We start from the raw sequence: 23,725 nt of genomic DNA, 5'->3' as shown, positions 1-23,725 counted from the left end.
TAAAGAGTGAAGCAAATAAGAAATATGGAGCGGGTGCACAGAGCATAATGAACAGCCGTGTGATAGACATACACATAGGAAAAGGCAGGCCGAGGGCAGAAAAAACTGCTCACCTGGCACAGGATTACACAGCAGTCCCATTGAACACTTTCTCCTTCTTTTTTTTTTTTTTTTTTTTTTTGAGACAGAGTCTCGCTCTGTTGCCCAGACTGGAGTGCAGTGGTGCTATCTCGGCTCACTGCAATATCCACCTCCTGGGTTCACACCATTCTCCTGTCTTAGCCTCCCAAGCAGCTGGGACTGCAGGCGCCTGCCACCATGTCCAGCTAATTATTATTATTATTTTTTAGTAGAGATGGGGTTTCACTGTGTTAGCCAGGACGGTCTGGATCTCCTGACCTTGTGATCCACCCGCCTTGGCCTCCCGAAGTGCTGGGATACAGGTGTGAGCCACCATGCCCGGCCCCATTGAACACTTTCTGACATTCAACAGGCTTCTGTTCAATGGCTACCTTGAACACCAAGCTGTTAGAATGCCAGCTTTCAAAGAGGTAGGCATCATTTTTAACCTTTCAACTTTGGACAGGAAAATGTGCTTAATCAGTACTGCTTTGGCAGGCAGGATGGGCAGAGGAAAAACTATTTCTCTGAAATGTAATTTATAGATAAGTTCTAGTGCTCCTCACTCCTACAGAATTTTTTCTAGTCAGCAAAATTTTTACCAGTGAAGGCAGACAGAGAGAGAGAGAAAGAAAGAGATTGATTCTGTCTGTACTGGTTCTAATGGGTTATATTTAAAGTTTTTGCCTAAGGTCTTATTGACTTGATTTTGGCAACATTTTAAAGTTCTTTGATCAGTTTCTTTCAGACACTGGGTCTTTATGTTTTATGGAGAGTTAAAATTTATCCTTTTATTTTTAAATATATCATACATACAAAGCAAAATATAAAAACATGTATGTGCAGTTTAAAGAATAATGCTTAAATGAATGCCTGCATTTCTCACCTCCCACTGTAAGTCAGAATATTTTGTTTGGCACCTTTGAGGCCCTCTGGGTGTCTCACCTTGATGACGTTTCCTTTTCTACCTCTTCCCTCTCAATACTATCCTAAAATTCACCTTAATTCCTTGCTTTTCCTTATAGTTTTACTATACGGTACAGTATATATACTGTTTAAAAATTTGGGGGGTGCTTCTTCTTTTGAGACTGTGAGTTAGGGGTTCATCTATGTTCATTCATTTAACTAGTTATTTTTTAAATTAAACTCTTAATTTTGATATTATTGTACATTCATATGCAGTTTTAAGAAATAATATAGAGAAAAATCCCTTGTGCCCTTTACCCAGTTTCCTGCCAATGGTAACATCTTGCAAAACCACAGTAGAGTATCAAACCAGGGTACTGACACTGACACAGTCAAGATATAAGACATTATACACAGTAGAGTATTAAACCAGGGTACTGACACTGACACAGTCAAGATATAAGACATTCTCTTCACAGCAAGGACCCATTATGCTGCCGTTCATGGTCACACCAGTTCTCTTCTGTCCCCATTCTCTAACTACTAATCCGTTCTCCAGCTCTTTACAACTTGATTCAAACTAATGAGGTCAAGTATATGAGCAGGAAATAAAAGGAAATTCAATTTTAAAATGTGTGAACTCAAGTAACCATTAATCTGTTCTCTAACTCTGTAATTTTGCCATTTCAAGCATATTATATAAATGTAGTCATACAGTATGTAACATTTTGGGATTATTTTCTTCACTCTGTCATTCTCTGGAGATTTATCCAGGTTGTTCTTAAGTGTCAATAGCTCATTCCTCTTTGTTGCGGACTAGTATTCCATGGTATGGATGTACCACAGTTTGTTGTACTGTTCACCCACTCAAGAACATCTGTGTTGTTTCCAGATTTTGGCAGGCTCTTTATTTTTTAAAACAGAGAGATATTTTTAATGTGTATGGATATTTTTAATGTCTTAATGTTCTGTTTCTAATCCAGATTCAGAAAAACCAACTAAAATGACAAAGACCAAAGCAACTACCCCTTAGGAAAAGATTAAGAATCCATTCAGCCTATGAGAGAGGCTCAGAAGGGATTGATTGAAGCCTAAAGGAAGAATATTAGCTTGTTCTTCATCTCTTACAGTTATAACAGTTAGAAAGAAGATAGTCAGTTTTAGGAGGAATACACTCGAATTCACTAGTCCTCTAAAGAGTATATCCAAGGCCGGGCGCGTTGCCTCACTCCTGTCATCCCAGCACTTTGGGAGGCCGAGGTGGGTGGATCACCTGAGGTCAGGAGTTTGAGACCAGGCTGGCCAACATGGCAAAAACCCATCTCTACTAAAAATACAAAAAAAAAAAAAAAAAAAAAAAGATTAGCTTGGTGTGGTGGTGGGCACCTGTAATCCCAGCTACTTGGGAGGCTGAAGCAGGAGAATTGCTTGACCCTGGGAGGTGGAGGTTGCAGTGAGCCGAGATCGGACCATTGCATTCCAGCCTAGGTGACAGAGTGAGACTCTGTCTCAAAAAAAGAAAAAAAAAAAAAAAGAGTGTATCCAAAATGAATCAGAACAAGGTTAATTATTGCCATTAACCCCATACTTATACCATGGTCTCATGGTGGTCCCTTCCCTCACTACCAGGACAGCATGAAGAAGAGTTCAAAAGACTTGCTTCTGTAAACAGTGGGCAGAAAAAATAAAAATAAGTGAGTTCCTAACACTTGCTACTTGAGTTGCAAACAGAGCTCAGAAGAATGGATGTACTAGCCTTATATGGCACATCATGATGATGAAGTTAGAGGCATTTGTTATTCCTTGCTTCATGGACAATATTTTGAAGAAATCCCCAGGGGATACCACTGGAGATTCCACACTTTTGGGGGCAGTGTCTTCTTGTCCCAGTCCTGCGATAACTCCCAATGGCAGCATCTGCTCAGCCCTAGTGCAGGAAGAGGCACAATTAACTGCATTGCTTTTCTTTTCTTTCTTTCCTTTTTTTTTTTTTTTTTTAAGACAGAATCTCATTCTGTCACCAGGTTGGAGTGCAGTGGCACAATCTCGGCTCACTGCAACCTCCGCCTCCTGGGTTCAAGCTATTCTCCTGCCTCAGCCTCCCCAGTAGCTGGGACTACAGGTGTGTGCCACCATGCCCAGCTAATTTTTGTATGTTTAGTAGAGACGGGGTTTCACCATGTTGGCCAAGCTGGTCTCAAACTCCTGATCTCAAGTGATCCACCTGCCTCAGCCTCTCCAAGTGCTGGGATTAAGGTGTGAGCCACTGTGCCTGGCCTCCTTTTTCTTTTTGACTCTTTTTCTGAGGCTGGAATCCCTCATGCATGGTGCTCCCTGGTTAGTCTAAGACTGATCAAACATCTGGCCACTACCCAAAAGTTCTGATACTGCACCCTATCTCAGTCCCCTCAAATCCATACTCCTGGAACTGGACCTTGTTTGGGGTTGCCACCTCTGCTGCCCTCTGGGTTTCCTCCCTTGTTCTCAGCACCACATCAGCAAGACTTTGCCATTTTTGGTAACTTGGCTAGACAGGCCAGAAGTTTGATCCCATATGGCCTTTCCTATGTCCTTTAGCAATTCTAATGAGGCCTTGATGGTTACATATTTTAAATAAATGAAAGGATCAAAGCTTATGAAGAAAAGATGAAGGCAGCTTTAAACTTTTCGATTTGTTATGTTTTTTTTTTCTTTTTTTCTGGAAAGAGCTTAAATAGGCATGCAGTTTGAGAGTAAGGAATCTAGAAACGTCTGCTCAGCAAGTTTATACTAGCTCTTTATAACTGTAAGACATTCCATAAAAGCTCGGTAAAACTCTAGTATTTCTAAAATCCTGTGAAACTGGTACATCTCAGTGGAGACACAGGGTATTAGAAACTGTGATGTCTGAAAATTACTGCTATAATATCTGAAATCCCTCTTTCCTCTCTCTCCTTTTTTAATTTTAAGAAGTCCAGAATCTTATGGGCAGAATATATGGTTTTAAGCAAAGCTTGCTCTTGAGCTTTGGATTAGCCTGGGCTCATTCTTCTCTATTTTTATGTTCACATTATCCATTCATTCAACAATAAACATTTATTGAACATCTAATGAGTGTCTGGTACTCTCCAGACACTGGAGATTCAAAGAAAAGGCCATGATACCAATACCTCTCTTCACGGAGTTGAAGAGCTAGTGGAGGGAAAGGGATATTCAAAGAAAAAAGGAAATACAGTGTTGGGAAGGGGGAGTTGGGTGAGGTGGATGGCTTGGTTTGGTTTGCAAGAGGCTTTAGGGGAGTGTTGAAGATCTTGAGCCAAATTATAAATCCACTCAGAGCAAATCAGGGTCTGAAAAAACTTGATTCAACTCCTTATTTCTGAAGCCCAAGAAGGTGACCTGGTCCAAATGTGTGTGCCTAATTAATAGCTAAGATAGGATATCTTAATGCAAGGTATTTGGTCTTCCCCCCCCCCCCCCAAATATACAATTCTGGTTTCCTCCCTTTTTTGGCTACACAACGAAGTGGCCTGTCTCTCTTAGGGGCATACCTACGGACCAGAGATGAAGGCAGAGATTCCTCTTTATAGTAAAGTAAGACCACTTGCTTTTTAAATTCTTGGAATCTTGGCTTACGTAGCTTGTATGATGGATTTAAAGAAGATTTCATTGGATTTTTGGGGGGTAGGGGGATGACCCTATCTTCTTTCTGTCTCTCTTCTCCAGTTTAATCCAGAAACTAGAAGACAGGCTATGGGTTGGCAAGCACCTGCTTCCCTCAGTTTAGTTGGAAGCTGTGGTCTGTTGTTCCACCTGCCCAGCACCCATTCTCCAGTGTTCCTGAGGTGACTCTCCTCTCAGGACACAACAATCTTTTGGGAAAGACCCTCATCCTGACTGCAGAGGCACCTACCACTCAGTAGAACCATTCACCAGTATGGGGATAGCCTGCAGCCAGCTTTTCCCCTCTCTTTTCTTGCCACCCACTTCAGCTCAGCCTGGGGACAGGATGCTCCTCCCCTCAAATGAGAATTGAGTTGTTCTCCAAGTGAACTGACAAGTTTCCACATTGCTGCTTTGTGAATCTCTGCATTTGCAGAGACACACTGAGGTCAGTATGGGGGCCACTTGCTGTGGAGGTGCAGAAAGAAGAGTTGGCTATGAGACAAGAGGACAACAGTAAGAATTTTCTGAAGTCTTGGAAGCTGAGTTGCCTTTGTCAGGGAGGAGCCAATGCACCTGGAAAGTATTTGTGAGGCTTTAATGCCTAAGTAAAATTAGTACTGAAATACCTGAATCTCTGCAAGAGATTCTGATGTTGAATGTTACTCTTTCAACAGAATAAATGTAGACTTGGTCCCAGTTATAAAATGATATATGTAGGCTAATTCATATTGACCCTCAGAGAAAAAAAAATCACCTATTGTTATTCAAGAAGCACAAGTAATTTTATCTCTTTTTACAAGCCCAAATCAAATAGATTACCTTTCTGAGCAATGAACAACTTGAAATGCAGATAGATATGCAAGGTTAAAGAGCAAGAGGATAAGGACTTGCATTTGAAAGAGCAAGGTCTTCTATAATTTGGTACCACAAAATTCTCTTAAATGAATGTAGAGGAAACCAGGGGATTCTGAAACTGAAACAAATATCTCAAGGAAAAAGAAAAAGATAACATACAGGTGTCATGGGAAACAGCATTTTATATGTATTTAGCAACTTTCCTCTTGAAGGAAAAACACTTCTCAAAACCTTCACCAATACTCCTCTTGTCCAGGCCACCGTCATCTCTGTTGTGGACACTGAAAGAGCTGCCTAGTGAATGTCCCTGTTTCACCTTTGTCCCTTACAATTCACTCTCCACTCAGTAGCCAAAGTGATCTTTGAAAGATTGTCTTTTGAAGCTTGCAATTCTCCAATAGCTTCCCACTGTACTTAGGATAAAATTCAAACTTCTTAGCCTGGCTTTAAAGGCTCTTCAGGATTTCTCAATAGAGACATTTTTTTTCAGGACAATATGAGCAAGACAAATCTTGTGTGAATCAAGAGCAGTGCAAGATGTTTATCATCCCTGGTCCTTGCCCACTAGAAGCCAATAGTGTCCTGCCCTCAACTCTAGCATTGTATATGCAAATTGCCACCTGTGCATCTTCAAACATCCTCTAGGCGGAAATAGAGATGTTGCAGCACCTCCAGCTGAAACCCCCTACTAGCCTATGCAATCTGGCTCCTACCGACTTTTAACGTCAGGATCTTTGCATTGGCTATTTTCTCTGCCTAGAATGCTCCATTCCCAGACCGACCCATGTTTGGCTTCTTTTCCATATTCGATCTTACCTCCTCAATCAGGCCTTCCCTGACCACCTATAAAATAGCAAAACACACGCACACTTGGGCACACAAATACACACAGAGTTTCTCTCTCTCACTGAACACGCTTTATCACTATTTACAATTTCCTTCTTTGTTTACTCATTTATTGTCTCTCTCTTGCCTCTCTAGAATGTAAGTTCCATGAGAACAATATATTTTGTTTGTTGTTATATCCCCAGTGCCTGGGGATACATTTTTGTAAATATTTGTTGATCAAATAAAATAGATGCCATTACGTTATATGCCATTTAATCACATTTATAATAAATGTTAGGATGCAACAGAAAAACATTATTTAATTAATTGTTCATATAAAGCACGGAGACACTAAAAATAACAAGTCCCACAGTGAATATGAACATGGAGACAGAAACTAAACTAGAAATGTCATTACCTTCCTACTAAGTCACACTGGATTATTTCAATATAAGGCAATCCATTAGATAGGTCACATTGAAAGACATAAATATGCAAAGACTATAATTAACATAACTCTCTTGTCCCAGCCACTTTAGGACAACATGCTTATGTTGGTTACTATCTATATACCGGCTGCATTTTTTTTTTTTTGAAATTTAAAGAAAAAATTTATTGAAGATCTGAAAAACAATTCCGAAAAGATGGACTTTTCCAGAAAACTAGCTACACAATGCATTGTGTCAATTGTGTTAAAATGTGCATTAGACACAAATACAAAAACCATGAATATTTCATTTCACTTTATAGTTTATTACACCTTCTCAAATATAGGCTCAAAAATTTCACCTTTCAGAGAAAGGAAGAGACAAGGAAATAAATTTACTGTTTCCTCTGGAACAAACTTAAATACATGTCTTTCAACTGATTCTAGATCCTAATCAAATTGATCAATGAACAAGGCAAAGCATCATGTGGGGACGGCAAACACAACACATACCCACTGCCACTTTCCACTCCCACTCCCGTGCAGTTTGGCTTAGCAGTTCTAGAGCTCTCTCCTACCGAGCACCCATCCCACCTGGGACTCCTCAATCCAGTGCTCCAGGAAGCTGCTGCCAATGAATTGGAGTTGACAGATAAGTTAAAAATCTATTTGCCAGCCCTGGAATCATGGAAAGAGCAAACACTGTTCACATCAGTCTGAGTATGATATCTTCTCTTTATCACTTGTGAGATCTTGGTTACTTAACCTCTTTCTGTTTAATGATACCAAATTTGTATTTGAAATAATATATGTCTTTAGCACAGTGCCTGTTACAATTAGAATTCAATAATAGTAACACATAACTGTAGTGAGATGGCTGTACTTCACCTCCAAAAATAGAAGAAGTATTATATAGAAAGGCGAGAGTAAGTGCAAGTTACTGGGAACACTAGAGTGAGATTTACTATTGGACTAGAGGAGCAGTTCCCAAAGTATAGCCCCAGATCACCTGTAAACTTGTTAGAAATTGCAAACATTCAGGCCCCAGCCGAGACCTACAGATCAGAGACTCTGGGGATAGAACCTGGCAATCTGTGTTTTAACAAATCTTCTAGGTAATTCTGATGTATGCTTTCTAGTTTGGGAGACACTGCACCAGAGGGGCAAGCAGGAGTGGAGAATAGAAGTGATGAAGTCAGGGGAGAAGGATGTCTACTCACCTGATGATTAATCAGGCCGAAAACAAGGAAGTGCTGCCCCTCACAGAGGCTATGACCATATCAGTACTCCCCACTTTAGTGGAAATTTCCCATAGACAGGATATGAATTTGCCGTAAACACAAAGGACAGACCCGGAGCACACTAAAAGAATATGGGCTTCAGCCGGGCGTGGTAATCCCAGCACTTTGGGAGGCCGAGGCCCGCGGATTATGAGATCAGGAGATCGAGACCATCCTGGCTAACATGGTGAAACCCTGTCTCTACTAGAAATACAAAAAATTAGCCAGACGCGGTGGCGGACACCTGTAGTCCCAGCTACTTGGGAGGCTGAGGCAGGCGAATGACGTGAACCTGGGAGGCGGCACTTGCAGTGAGCCGAGATGGCGCCACTACACTCTAGCCTTGGCGACAGAAGGAGACTCCATCTCAAAAAAAAAAAAGAGAAAAAAACGAATATGGGCTTGTATTACAAGGGTAGGTGTGAGGGGAATGTCCCCAGTGCAGCCCCGGTGCAGGCATGCAATAGACTGAACTTCAGTCTCTCTCCCTTGGAAGGGTAGGCAGCCGTGGTTCCTGATTGTTTCAAGTGCAGCTTTGACTGAAGGCAAGAAGCTGGCATAGACTTCTTCAAGCTTCCCCAGCTTGGTGGTTTCATGAATGAATTACATCTGAAAAGCTTAAGGAGAATAGTTGGGGAGTTGGGGAAGAAGGGAGTCAAAGATGTATCAAGAGATTCAACTTCACTAGGATCTCTCATTTCCATCTGTTTAATGCTTTCCCCCGTTCTAACTCCTGCCAGTGTACCAGACACAGAAATACTTGCCTTGGGGTAAAAAGTTAAAAAATATTTTTAAGGAGCACAGCCAATCCAAAACTCTTTGAGACCCAGCAGCTTTTAAGCCACACCTGCATTTGTAGGCTGTTTCCACAGTTAACCCCTGTAGCAGGTTGATGGTCGCCTCAGCATCTACTTCTTTTTGATCCACCTAATTAGAAACATAACTTACATTTTTATTAAAAATTGAATTTACACATCCTTAGAAACATATCCATACTTGCAGATTGTCTAAAGCGTGTAGATAAGATCTGGGGCCATTACCTTATTATTAAGGTACAAGACTTTGTTAGAGACTATTAGGCATTCAGATCCAACATAATTACTGAGCACCTGTCCTGGCACATTTCATGCGTTCCCTGAACCACGTGCATAGGTATTATTATCATTCTCATTATGCAGGCCATAGATCGAGGCTCAGACACATGTAGGAACTAGCCCAGAGTTTCAAAGCTACTTTAAGTGGACAAGTGTGGACTCTCAACACCAGTCTCCTGACAGAGGCGGTGTTAATCCATGACTAGAAGATAGGCTGTGTGTGTGACCTGTTCTTAGTTTAGTTAAAAATGGCATACTCGGTTCCCAGCTTATGTACATGCTGGGATGTGCACTTCCAGTGGAATGTTTCTGCTACTGAAATTTGTCACCACCTTCCTAAACTGGTGAGAGAATTTGTTTGGGTCATACACAGACTCATTGCAAGTAAGGCAAACCTACTCTTAAAGTGACCTAAACAATGAAAATGCTGAAGTAAGGATAATCATGTTCTTAAAGACCCCTGTGTGAATAGGCTAGGAATTTTTATAGAAAAGTAGCAATTGGGGCCAGGCGTGGTGGCTCACGTCTGTAATCCCAGAACTTTGGGAGGCTGAGGTGGGCAGATCACCCGAGGTCAGGAGTTCAAGACCAGCCTGGCCAACATGGTAAAATTCCCATCTCTACAAAAATATAAAAATTAGCCAGGCATGATGGTGGGTGCCAGCTACTTGGGAGGCTGAGGCAGGAGAATCACTTGAACCCGGGAGGCAGAGGTTGCAGTGAGCTGAGATCACATCACTGCACTCCAGCCTGGGTGACAGAGCAAGACTCTGCTAAAAAAAAAAAAAAAAAAAAAAGTAGCAATTTTTGAAATACTTCTAAGAGGTGCCTTATAAGAACCAAAAAAGTTCCTTTTAAAATACTTTTTTAGCTTATTATTGGAATAGACCACCTTTATAGAGATGCTAAGATAACTTACTATTGTTCTTTAAGAATATGGAGTAATTTTATATTAAAAGAAAACAATCAACAATTCTTCACATCTCTGAACACAAAATAAGTGGAAGTGGGTTTGCTTAAGAAGAGCTTCCAAACAGTGAGGTGGCTGATGATTAGGAATGGGTTTCCCAGTGAGTTGGGCATCCTTCTATGAAGGGAATGGACACAGGGGATGGAATAACTGTAGTTCTAAAGCTGAGCTACAGAGCTGGTTTCCATTTTCAAAACTTATTCCTCTGCCAAGGAACAGTATAGTTTCCCAAGTAATAGAAAAAGAAAAAGAAAAAGAAAAAGAAAAAAAAAGGAGAAATAGCATTTATGGAGCCTATGCTGAGTTCTGGGGTCTTCTGATCCTAATTAACATTCATTCTCTTTACAAATAAGAAAGCTAAAGTTTAGACTGGCTGAGTAATTTGCCTATGGTTATGGAAATAAATGAAGAAACTAGAAATATAACTCAGATCTGCTCAATTCTAGGTCAGAAACTGAGGCACAGATAAAGTAAGCGGCCTGTGTGAAGTTGTAAGATCCATATGTGACTGAGGGCCGCGAGAGTCACTGTGTGAAATGTTTGGGAAGACACATCATTTTTTGCCTTTGAAATGCCTTGATTTATCTTATAAGAGATAACAGTATGGGCTGGGCATGGTGGCTCACGCCTGTAATCACAGCACTTTGGGAGGCCAAGGCAGCAAATCAGGAATTCGAGACCAGTCTGACCAACATGGTAAAACCGTCTCCACTAAAAATACAAAAATTAGCTGATGTGGTGGCGCACGCCTGTAATCCCAGCTATTCGGGAGGCTGAGGCAGGAGAATCACTTGAACTTGGGAGGCGGAGGTTGAAGTGAGCCGAGATCGCGCCACTGCACTCCAGCCTGGGCGACAGGGCAAGACTCCCTCTCACAAAAAAAAAAAAAAAAGTAAATAATAATAATAATAATAACAGTATGGGACTTTTAGAGATTTTTCAGCTTTAAGGACAGAATTTTGTTTTTCTCAGTGGCATCTATATTTGAAAGCAATGTATTTGACACTGCTTTCTGGATTTAGCTTGGTACAAAATGAAGCAAAACTATACCCATGCACTCTGCTCTCTTCCACATTGTGAATGCAGAAATTAACTTTTTGCTTGGGACACCAATGTTTCTGAATGAGAAAGGTCCAAAGTAAAGCCCTTTGTGATTTTAAAGTCAAGAACAGATCTTTCTTTTCAGTAACCAATAATCACCACTTTGCCCATCCATCAGAAGTCAGAGGAGAAGAGAGGAACCCTTACACTAACAAATCCCTCTTGATAAAATCTTTTTTCATGAACATTCTGTCTTTAGAAAGCACTAACAAGTGGATAGAACACTTGTTAGTTAATAATAAGAAGAATTCTTCAGTGAATACTCAGATGAATGAATATTCTTAAAAGGCATGCAGTATGTAAGGAATTTTAATCCAGCCTTCTTGTTCACTCCCCCACACAACAACTGTAGAGAAACCACTGCCTCTGAATGATGAATGGACCTAGACTCAATTAGGAGGGAAGAGGACCCCCAGCCCTGTAATTTAGCATCTCTCCTTTTAAATTCCCGGGTGGACTCCTTTTTTGGCTGTAGGCTCAGTTAAACGGCTTTGATATTATGTAAAATGACCATCAAGTGTTTCTCCTTCTATACCACACCCATCTCTTTTCAAGCTCTCAATAAAATCCCAACCCCAGCTGTATATACTTCTCAATCTTAGAGAGAAACACACTTCTGCTAGCAAATCTTTAGCTATTAAAAAGTTTTATTACCTAATTTCAAATTAATATTGTACAAGGCTCCAGACCATGGAAGAAAAAAAATCAAGAAGCTGAATTAGTAAATGACGGAGCAGTAATTAGCTTAAATGAGATTTCTTCCAGCCCTTTGCTGAAAATCCCTCTTCTCTGCACGTGATACTAAGAGGATGCCAGAGATGCATTTCCACAGTCATAGTCTTGTTTATTTATTTAGTCTCCTACTGCAGTACTTCACACATGCACCCCCACCTTCTGCTCTGTGGCAGCCAAACCCTAATGGTTAAAAAGCCAGGCTGCATAAAGGGTTAAGGCTGCAGCCTTCCAGGCGTATAGACATTGCAAACATTGGCATGTAACTTTCTCCTCTGCAGTCAGTCCTGTAGCTTGAGCTCCTGGAAAGCCTTCAGCACTTGCAGAAGCAGTATTTCCTACCAGCTATGTTTGGTTTTAACTTGCAGTTCACCAGATTATATAGCTCAAGAGTCTAAACTTATCCCTCCACGGTCTTATCTAGAATTTGTCCCTCTTCCCGTGCTGAATTTGTTTCCCCCGCCCTGCCCTGGAAATGCCTCAGGGCCTTCTGTAACCTTGCTGCCTTCTCCCCACAGGAAGTTAGATGCATCCTCACTGGCTGCATTACTGCACATTTCCCTTGTAACCTTGTTTTTTCCTTCGACTCAAACTTCCCCAAACAGCACCATCTCTGCTGACCCTGAAATTCTCTAGCTCTTTCATTCCAATATTTCTAACCCGCCATGAGAACGATTATAGAGGGCAAACTGGGGAGAGAAGGTTTGGGAACTCACCTGCACAGCAGCAAGGATCAGACACAGGATGGGGCTGCCCGCAAACTTCCCAGGGACTGTCTGCAGCCAAGTCTCTTGGCCTTAAAGGGATAGGGCGCTTTTCACCATATAAGGAAGACAATTTCACTTGACTGCTTTGGAACCTGTTTGGGCAAAGCAGCTCCTTCTCTTGACATTGCCTGCCAGGCTTCAGCCTTTTGAGGAAATTTGGAGCCTGACAATTCACAAGGATCTGCACATAGTAGGCAATTTAATAATTCCTAAATAAGGGGCCAGGCGTGGTGGCTCTTGCCTGTAATTCCAACACTTTGGAAGGCCGAGGCAGGTGAATCACCTGAGCTCAGGAGTTCGAGACCAGCCTGGCCAACATGTGAAACCCAGTACCCAGTCTTTACTAAAAATACAAAAATTAACCAGGTGTGTTGGCGGCCTTCCAGCTACTCAGGAGGCTGAGGCAGGAGAATGCTTGAACCCAGAGGCAGAGGTTGCAATGAGCCAAGATCGTGCCATTGCACTCCAGCCAGGGCAGCAGAAAAAAAAAAAAAAGAAAAAAATCCTAGATAAGGCACAAGAAAGATATTTGGTGGGGTATTTTTAAAGGCCAGAAAACCCTTTATGTGGGGCTTATTCTCTTACAAAAAGGGTTTCTGGCAACTGTGAAGTCTTCCTCAATTATATGAAAGGGCTTCTGCTTCTATTTCAGGTTTGGCTTCCTTGAAACAAATAATCTTGCTCACCTCAGAGAGGAGCGGCAGTTTGCCCCCTTCCTCCTGACTCGGAGACAAAAGAGAGACGACTGAAGAGTGGTAAAGCCTGTGCTGTGAGATTCGGATTGTAGCACTGCACGCTGAAAACAGCGAAGTGGAGATGATTTTGCTCTTTCAGCGGGTAGAGAGCCCTTCCGAAACCGATAAACACGCACAGTCCTCAATGGAGGCTCTCTACCAGCCTTGTCTACTTCTGAGCACACCTCTTGGACTCCCTTGGCTAAAGCCCACAGCTGAAGTTTGAGGGTTCCTTTTACCTTTCCAGCTGGCAGGGAAGAGGATGTGCTTTAGCAACAGCAAACATTTGCTACTGATAATATTCAAATGCAAAGCTGTCCTGTTGATTGGGGGTGGATTAAAAGTAATTATAAAATGTTAGATTCTAAGAAGACAGTAGAGCCTAATTTGGTCATCACTTGTGTGGTAACATACTTCTTTCTTTGCTGCCAACTGGATGTTGTCTTTGAAAATGCTTTGACGTCTGCCAGGTGGCTCCAGCCAGCACCTACTCTTTTTTGCTTAGCTTACTATGCCTGATATCCAGTGTCTGAATCACAGATTTGGGATCTTTTAAAAATGGAATTTGGCAGTTGATTATAGAGTCTCATACTATCTTCACATCTTACTTTCTTGCATAAATTTTGAGTTTTAAGGAAAAAGACCACTCCATATTCCTCCATATTCTGATTAACACCCAGCATGGAATAAGCATGTAGTAGACTGGGAAACCCTTGTTGGATTTAATCAACTGAATAGAATCCTGGGTTTTTGTATGATGTCTAGATAGTTTTATGAATAAAGTAGGTGTTTACTAAATAATTGTTTAGTAAATGGCTAACCCATCCCAGCCTCACTGGGAAAGAGAGGGAAAGGGGAGCTCGTCTTCATTTTGCTGTGGTCAAATAAATACATGGTTTCTTTGCTTTGCTCTCTCTTTTATATCAACTAGTAATTTTCATGTCATTAAATTTTCTTTAAGGGAAGAGGTCAAAGGAATATCTTTAAAAGGTAATTATTGTGATTACTGTTTGATCCAGTAATCTGATTTCTAGGAATTTAAGCTAATAAAATAATTAAACAGAAGCAAAACATTATATTAATAGAGCTACTCATTGTATTACTATCTATAATAGCCATAACGAGAAATTACTTAAAGGCTCTAAGGTTATTTCATACAGCAATAATAATAGCTCATGCTGATTGATTGCTCATTATGTATCAGGCACTGCTCTAAAAGCTTTATGCAGATTAACCCACTTAATCTGTAATCTCACTTAATCTGTCTCAATTCTCATGACAAACCTATGAGGTAAAAATGTTCATCATCCTCATTTTACAGGCTGGAAGACTAAGGCACAGAGGTTAAACAATTCCCATTTGGACTGAGGTATTTTGGCACCAGCACTTATAGTCTTAGCATCATTCTTTGCTCTCATTAGGACTTCCTGAACATTATAATAGGCACTAGGAACAGACAGATTTATGAAAAAGAAAGGACTCCACTTCATATAGTCATTAAATATAACAATTATGAAAACTATGTACAAATGAGGAAACATCCTAATTTATATGGACATACATATTTATAGGTATATTATGATGCCATTTATTTTATATAGATAGATATAGTGTAGATATAAATTGTGACCCTTTTATTTAACAACATAACTTGGATATTATTCCATATCCAGGCCTACAGATCTCCTTTACTTTTTAAATGGCAGAATACAAGGCTGTCTTCTGGGAATATACCGTAATTTAACCAATGTCCTATTGATGTACGTTCAGACTGTTTCTAGTCTATTACAGCTAAAGTAATTGTGTAATGAATATCTTTATTTGCCATATGTGATTTCAACAATAGCCAAAAAAATCTTATTTTTATTGATATTACATTCAATTAATAATTTGATTTTGGGAAAGTTGACTTCTTTATGATATTTAGTCTTTTTATCTAAACATGGGGAATGTCATTTCATTTTATCAAGATTCAGTTACATATATTCTGCATGTTTATTGTTATTTTTATTCTAATGTATTTTATTATTCTAGAAGCTATTTTAAATGGGAACTTTTTCATTATGTTTCCTAACTTGTTTTTGTACAGAGAAGTTATTGATTATTGCATTTAATAACCAGCTTTTGTACTGAATTATCTTATTGTTTCCAATAATTTTCTATGTGACTCTCTTTTAGCTATGCGATTATATCATCTGTAAATAATTATCACTTTGGCTCATCCTTTTCATTGTTTTATACATTTATTTCCTCTTATTTAATTGGGTAGTACTTAAACAATATTAATTAAATACGTTAAACAAGGTCACCATTTCCTCACATTATTGGGAAGGCTTTTTGCATTTCATCATTAAACAACATGCTGCCTTGGAAAAAATAGGTAATTTTTTTACCACTGCCACAATATTATAAAGAAAGTGTTACCTGGAACACATCTATTTTCTTTTCTTTTTTCTTTTTTTTAGATGGAGTCTCACCTGTCTCCTAAGCTGGAGTGCAGTGGTATGATCTCAGCTCACTGCAACCTCTGCCTCCCAGGTTCAAGTGATTCTCCTGCCTCAGCCTCCCAGGTAGCTGGGACTACAGGGGTGCACCACCATGCCCAGATGATTTTATACTTTTAGTAGAGATGGGGTTTCACTATGTTGGCCAGGCTGGTCTTGACCTCCTGACCTCAGGTGATCTGCCTGCCTTGGCCTCCCAAAGTGGTGGTATTACAGGCAAGAGCCACTGCGCCTGGCCAGAACACATCTATTTTTAATGACTGAACTTGATAGCTCCAAAATCCCCTGGCCTGACAGACAGGAATAATTCTGCTTCTAACTGTCCCCCACTATTTCTCCAGGGATCCAGGGCCTCTCAGAGTTCACCTGAGCTTTCCCAAGGCATGTTTGTTCTCTCTACTCTGCTGTTACTACTGCAAGTGACTTTCACAAGATGCTTCTGAGCCTAGCATTGCTCTGCTGGTGACCACTGCAGCTAACCCATCCCAGCCTCACTGGGAGAGAGAGGGAAAGGGCAGCTCCTCTTCCTTTTGTTTTTCAGACTAATGTGAGACAGATTCTTCCCTTTATCTCATAAGACAGCTGATGCCAGGAACCAATTTAACAAGACATTACTGGAAGTTGACAGTGAGTGGGGGAGAATTAGTATAGCACACTCTAGACTGGCCTTAGGGTCCCCTGTGAAGCTGGTTAGCTGCCTCATTCTCCATCCTCTTTCAGATGTCGAGAGAATTTCTGCCTTTTGGAGCTTGGACAATATTGGTCACCTACCCAGAGAGAGGAGAAAGATAATCGCGATATAAATGTAAGGCCGACTTCTTTAGTCTTTGTTGCCTGCCTAGGTGTGATCAACTCCCAGAATGATAGTGAAAAGATCCATTTCCTTCTAAGAGGTACTCAACTACCCACCCACTGGCATATGGTCTGTCCCTAAGGCATTAGCAAGACAATCACAGCATAATCTGACATCATGCAGCTTACATATTTTAAATGTGCCCTGGGGAGCTAACAATGGGCCCAGATTTATTGAAGTTACTCTTAAATTACAGATTGCCTTTTTTTTAAAGACAGGATTTTTAAATTTGATGATGACATGGCTGTGACCAAAAAACAAACAAACAAACACAACAACAACAACAAAAGTTTTTTGGGGCCTGAAAGAGCAGAACCAGGAATCATCTGGACACCCATTTAGGGGAAGGACTGACCAGTGCATGAGGCAGCCTAGATATACTGAACAGGGGCTTATTAATTTGTTGACTATCATGAAGGCTTTGCTAGCAGCCCTTTGTTTCATATAAAAATATAGGCATGAAACCAAACATATATTCCCTGTGTGTTGGCCATACTTTACTTTGCTCCCTAGACCCACACTAGGTGAGGAAATCAAAGTTCACCCTAATCACTTCCTCTAGGAAATTTGATTCATCCTATAAGATAACATCCCTCAATCCTCCAAGCCCTTTATTGCTATGCTTAAGCACTTTTTTAAAAAGTAAATAAATATATTAACGAATATTATTGATATTTGGGGCTTCATTTTCCAATCCTTGCAAGTTTATGCACCTTCTTATGGTGGGAATTTATGCAGTCATTTGAGAAGATTTGTTAAAAGTCTATAACATGCTGGGCGCTTCAGAACCCCAGGGATACAGCAGTGGAAAAAAATAGGCAAAATCATGATACTCATGGAGCTTATGTTCTTGTGGGGAGGCAGACCAGTAAATAAATAGAAACAAAAATGTCAGGTAGTAATAAATTCTGTGATGAAGATAAAATAGGATACATGAAAAGGTGACTGGGTGTTGATTAGGAAAAAACTCAGAATTCTTGAATTTGAAGCTGCTCACATCTTTCTTTTTAGAAAAGATTCTGCAGCATCTACGAGCCAGTTCACCTTGCAAATGATTGGTGTTCAATAAGCATTATAGGATGGTTTAAAAAATTTAGTTTGGAGCCTGACCAAAGTTTCTTTTTCATGGCTTTAACTACATTAGTTCATAGAGGATTTGTTTTTTGATGTCTAAATCAGGTGGTATCCTCAATGGGCTTTTAATGCAAGCTTCCTCTCCTATGTTTCCGTCATATTGCCAATTGCCGCTTATACAGGTTACATAAAAGCAAATGCAAAAAATAAAGTTATCTCAAATTCCGGTCAAGAAACACCTGCTAAATAGTTGGCATTATCCTTAGATAATCTTCTCTTCGAGCAATTTTGGAAACTCCCTAGTTGTACTTCTGTAAAGCTTTGCACCTGGGAAATGGCACAGAGGCTTTTATGAGAAATGCTATTATAAGCCTCTCGGTAGAGCTGAGAGACAGGAGAGGCTGCGGGAGCCCTATTTTATAGTACAGTAAGGTTAGCCATTTACTGTTCCCATAGGCTATTTCACTTGCAATAAAGGTCAATGGGCCTTTTTAGGGAGGAGAGCTAGACCCCTGTCTAAAACTGCCATCTTCAGCAGTCAAAAAGACAGCCTGCTTTAGATTCTTCTGGAAAGTGGTAGGATTTTTATTTCACTGGGAGAGTGGTTCAATATGATCAGCTGATGAGCATGGCAATAAGAATTCACAGACTTCAGAGCAGAAGACTTAAACCCTAAGGTAGCTTGACCACAAAGCTAAGCAAGGGTGTGTCAGTCTGTGGCTCTGCTTGTTACCTTCATTTATGAACTCTGCCAAAAAATGCAACATTTCTGTACCTGGAATTCTTTGTCCCTAGACTTCCTGAGAGATTGGTGTCCTAAAAGACAGTGGTTTGCAACCCATGGAGCTGCAAATCCAGTACAGCAGAAGTCGTCCTACTAACAGTTGAATGAAATCAAACTGAGTATTTCCTTAAAGACACTGGGCTTCAACATTTTTGTTCAATATCTTCTAAAGGAATTTTGAAAATCTATATACGTTCCTTCAGTTTTATGTTATAATCTAAAAGTTTTCATCAAAACTTAAATGGTTGCAAAGGGTGTAATATATGGTCTGTTGTAAATATTGGCTTTCAAAAGTAATACTATTACTCAGCTTGTTATAATATATCTAATGGAATATAAGTAGTATAGCACCATGACACCCACCATCATCCATTTAGTAAGCGATAGGAATTTTACATCATTTCTTTTTCCCTTTGAATTCTTATTTCCATTCTTTTACAAAATTTTATTATAATAAAAGATCTTTCTGTGCTTAGGAGTATTTAAATTTTACCTTAGTATAATTACACCTTAGTTTTCTATAATAAATATAAAGTGAAATTACAATTTGTTTCTTTCCTGTGACCTTTGGCTCTGTTAAAAGACAATGCATCTGGATGGAGCTGTCATTGCGATTATTGCCAGTAGTACCTGTGGCAGAGACAGTACTCTGTGCTCACCACACCCTTTTTCTTCTTGAAAGTCCAAGAAGTTTTTATTTCGTAGTCTTCCACTGGGAGAGTGGGCAGAACTGAAATCTTGTTTCCTATCCTAGACAGTTAAAAGTGTATTGAGACCAGGTGTGGTGGCTCACACCTGTAATCCCAGCATTTTGGGAGGCTGAGGCAGGTGGATCCCTTGAGGCCAGGAGTTCGAGACCTGACCAAGATGATGAAACCCCATCTCTACTAAAAATACAAAAATTAGCTGGGTGCAGTGGTGTGTGCCTGTAGTCCCAGCAACGTGGAGGCTGAGGCAGGAGAATTTCTTGAACCCAGGAGGCAGAGGTTGCAGTGAGCTGAGATCGTGCCACTGCACTCCAGCCTGGGTGATAGAGGGAGATTCTGTCTCAGAAAGAAAGAAAGAGAGAGAGAAGAAAGAAAGAAAGAAAGAAAGAAAGAAAGAAAGAAAGAAAGAAAGAAAGAAAGGAAGGAAGGAAGGAAGGAAGGAAGGAAGGAACGAAGGAAGGAAGGAAGGAAGGAAGGAAGGAAGGAAGGAAAGAAAGAAAAGAAAGAAAGAAAGAAAGAAAAAAGAAAGAAAGAGAGAGAGAGAAAGAAAAAGTGAATTGAATTTCTCTGTCTCTCTCTCTCTCTCATCTTCCCAAGTGGAACTAGAAACTCTGGTGGCAGAGATACAAGATGGAAGCAGAGCTATCTGGGTCACCCTTGGAAGAGAGTCCCCAAGAAGGGCTCCTCATCTGCATCAAACTGTGCGATGAATGAGCAATCAAGTTTGTTGTGTTAAACCATTGAAGTTTTAGGTTTACTTATTACAGTTAGGGAGTTTATACTGTCCTGATGATTATGGGGTATAACTGATGAAAACAACATGAATATATTATAACTTTAGACAGGTAATTATTAAGATTAGAAAATCAAACTCTTAAAATGCATCTCAATGAAAACATTGAGAAATCTTGTTTGTGTAGATGGGAATGAAGACAGCCGTGGCAATGTCTCTCAATTCCCATTGAGTTATATGCACAAGGTGATCTATAAGAAAAAATTTTTAATAATCTGTCAATTTAGCAACCGCTTGACTTGCAAAGGAATTTTTTTTTTACCCAGGGATTCGAGTCACTCATTTTCTTGACATCCTCCCCAATATTTCAAATTACCATTTTTTTGGAGCTCCAGAGTACTTTGTATCCCATTGCAAATCACCATAGCAAGATTTTGTGAAATGGGAGAAAACTACTGGAAAAGGGAGGTGGGTAAAGATTTCTCAGACAGTCAATTTTATGAACAAGTTATATGCAATTTGAAAATCCGTATATTAATTCCCTAAAAACTATCTATATCAATATACTCTTTGACGGTCTCTATGAATGCCCTGGGGAAAAAGATGCTGGTTAGGGAAGAGGGAGAGGAGTCAGGAGCTGCAGTGTCTCCTGACCTAATCCTCCTTTGGCTGCAGAGCTTTACCCAACCCTTGGTCCATCTTTCCCTGAGCTTCCTCCTAACCCACATTAGCTCCCAGTAAAAAAGGTCCTGATCAGGATTAAAATCTGTAACACATAAGGAGTTATTTTAAATCAATGAGAAAAGTATGATTACTCTAACAAAAAAGATGAGCAAATGATATGAAAAGACAATCAACAAGAGAAGAAATACAAATGGTTAATCCCTATAGAAAATCTTAAAACTCACTCAGAAATCATAGATATGCAACTTAAGATAATGAAATACCATTTTGGAAATCAAATTGGAAAGAATACATGAACCTCTAGTGGTGGTTAGGAGGAAAATAAACTGGTTCAACTCTTCCAGGTAGCAATTTGGCAATGTGCATCAAAAGTCTTAAAACGTATAAAATTGAGCTAGCAATCCCAACTCTAAGAATTATTCTAACAAATTATGAATATGGAAAATGAAGATTCAGCCTCAAGTTTTATCACAGTGTTCTGGTCAAGGTTCTTTTGGTTGTAAGTATTAGGTTGCAAAGTATCTTTCATTTGAAATGCCTCTCCTCTACTGTTTTTGCTGGATCTCTTAGTTAAAATTCTTGGTTGATTTAGTCTGATTGCTTGCTGAGTGCCAATAGATTAGCCTCATCCTAGCAGCTGTTTGGGAGAAGAGGTGTCATGATGTATAGGGTTGCTTCTTCCAGGTACTATATGGGGTTAGAGTTGGGTTCTTCATATCAAACAGGAAATGAAATAAACATAGCATATCTAAAATGATGAAGAACAGAACCAATTTAAAATTCTGACCTAGTATGTGAAGCAAACTCTGACATCATGCAATAAGATAGTTATTAAAAATGTTCTTATGGAAGAACACTGACATCATGCAATGAGATAGTCACTAAAAATGTTCTTATAGAAGACTACTTAATAACATGGGACTAGACTTGTGATACTTTTCTATTTTTAGAGAAAACATAGAAACACTGCAAAAAAGAGTGTAACTTCATTTTAAAATTCGTATATTTGTAAAGAAACAATATGCAGCAAAACTGTAGTAATAGAAATATGTGGATGGTGGGACTACCAGCTATTATTAATTTCTTTTCTTTATGAAATCATTATTTTCTAAATTAATTACAGTTAACATGTATAAGTATTTTGATAAGAAAAACAACATTACGATCCAGCAAGAATTCTTCAATCTCCAAGAGGACTGAAAAGAAACAAAGTGAATCTCAAATTTTGGATGAACTATTAATAATTAGGTTCTTCTTGGGGATTCAGACAACAGGCTGCAAAACACCTACCCAGCTCCTGGAAGCGCTGAGCATACATGGGCTCTGCTCAGCAGCAACAGCAGGTTCCAATTGCTATAGCCAGGGGAGGAAGAGATGCCACGGAGAGGAGTCCCCACATCTGTTCTTCCTGCTCCCCACTTTCCTCCAGGAATTCTAAAGCCCTTCAGCTATATTTTATGATTTCTATATGAAGACATGTAGTTTAGGGCAAAGAAAATTGGACTCAGAAACAGAGGGTTCAAATCTGTTCTGATACTTTACTAGTTAATCATCATTAAGCCACTAAACCTCTATGAGCCACAGTAAAATGGAGAAAATAATAGGCAACCTGTTTATTCATATGGTTGTTTCAACACTTTAACGAGACAATATGTGAAAGTACTTGAAAAAATGATATGCATACAAGCACACATACATGCTTCTCTCTCACACACACCCTCTCTATACACACAAATACACATACACACACATGCACACACACAAAAATACTGTATCTCAAATGTATACATTAAACAACTGGGGAAATACAAATTAGAAACCTAAATCCTTGATTAGACCTTGGCTAAACGTAAATGAAATTATAGATCCTGTGGATTCGATGAGATGCCTCGAGAAGAAAATGTCTTGTTGACGCAAATACTTTGAGAAGTGCTGATTATTATTCTCTCTATAAGATAGAAAGAAAGACTTTCTGTTGGTGCCAGGCCAACTCAGAGTCAGAAGAGAATAAGCAGGATTCAGAGGAGGTTTGATTCAAACTGGAAGAGACAAGAGGGTGCAGAACTTGAGGAACAGGCCCAATAGGCTGAGTGCTGTGGCCCTGCTGGTGGAAGAGAAGGTACAAGAAGAGACCACTCTAGTGGATGATCCCTTTCAGATGAAAACAGGTGGTATGGTATCCACCATAGTTTCCTAAAGAAACTAAACAAAAGGCACAAAAATAAAATCAGTGAAGAGGAAAACCCTGGGGACACTGTTTTCTGCAGAAACCAACTGAAGGGATGCAGACATAATAAAGTGCGTTGAGACAGAGCTGAAGAAGAGGAAAGAGATTATGGAAGACAAGGAATAGAAAGTCAAACTGAAGAACACAGAGGACTGCCTTTATGAACTTCAAGAAAACATTTGTGTTTCCTCAGCAAAGAAGACAGAGGAGATGCTTTCTAGCCAGATGCTGAGTGGCATCCCCAAGGTGGACCTCAGCATCAATGCTAAAATAAAAAATAATATCATTGCCATGGAGGATGCCAAGGCCCATCTGGGAAAGAGCAGCAGAACAAAAAGAAAGACAGTGAGACGTCCTTTGTGCCTACCAACGTGGCTGTGAGTATGTGCTGAACAACCAATTTTTATCATGAGGAGCTCAACAGCCTCATACACAGAAACAAAGAGCCTTGAAAGCAGGTGACAGGGAGAAGCCAGAGCCTGAGTGGTCCTTTCCAAATGGCAAGCATCCTGTTAATGAGAAGGCCCCTGATGACTATCACTATGAGAAGTTCAAGAAGATGAACAGGCGGTACTGAGATGTGTAGAATGGAATGTAAATACCAGTTCTTTCTCCCTCCATCCCTTTCACTGAAAAATGCTTCCTGGATAGAACCATGCTCATTTGCCATTAAACAGTTCCAAAAATAGACTTTCTTACT

General features: G+C 39.9%; 1 protein-coding gene and 1 pseudogene across 7 annotated transcripts in view; one reads left to right on the top strand and one right to left on the bottom strand.

The window, feature by feature from the left end:
- SCHIP1 (schwannomin interacting protein 1) overlaps window positions 1-23,725 on the bottom strand; it is a 799,467-nt gene that overhangs the window by 153,214 nt on the left and 622,528 nt on the right. Inside the window, exon 1 of one of the 7 annotated variants that reach the window (XM_045385103.2) lies at window positions 12,675-12,732. The exons of the other annotated variants lie outside the window; for them this stretch is intronic. The gene's annotated coding sequence lies outside the window, so the exon portion shown is untranslated. Of the gene's footprint in view, window positions 1-12,674; window positions 12,733-23,725 lie in introns of those variants that run through there. 7 annotated transcript variants of the gene reach the window in all.
- Window positions 456-23,602, top strand: LOC102133880 (splicing factor C9orf78 pseudogene; annotated as a pseudogene).

This window comes from Macaca fascicularis, chromosome 2 (genome assembly GCF_037993035.2).
Source record: "Macaca fascicularis isolate 582-1 chromosome 2, T2T-MFA8v1.1".
Classification (NCBI taxonomy): domain Eukaryota; kingdom Metazoa; phylum Chordata; class Mammalia; order Primates; family Cercopithecidae; genus Macaca; species Macaca fascicularis.
This window is presented reverse-complemented; position numbering and strand designations above follow the sequence as displayed.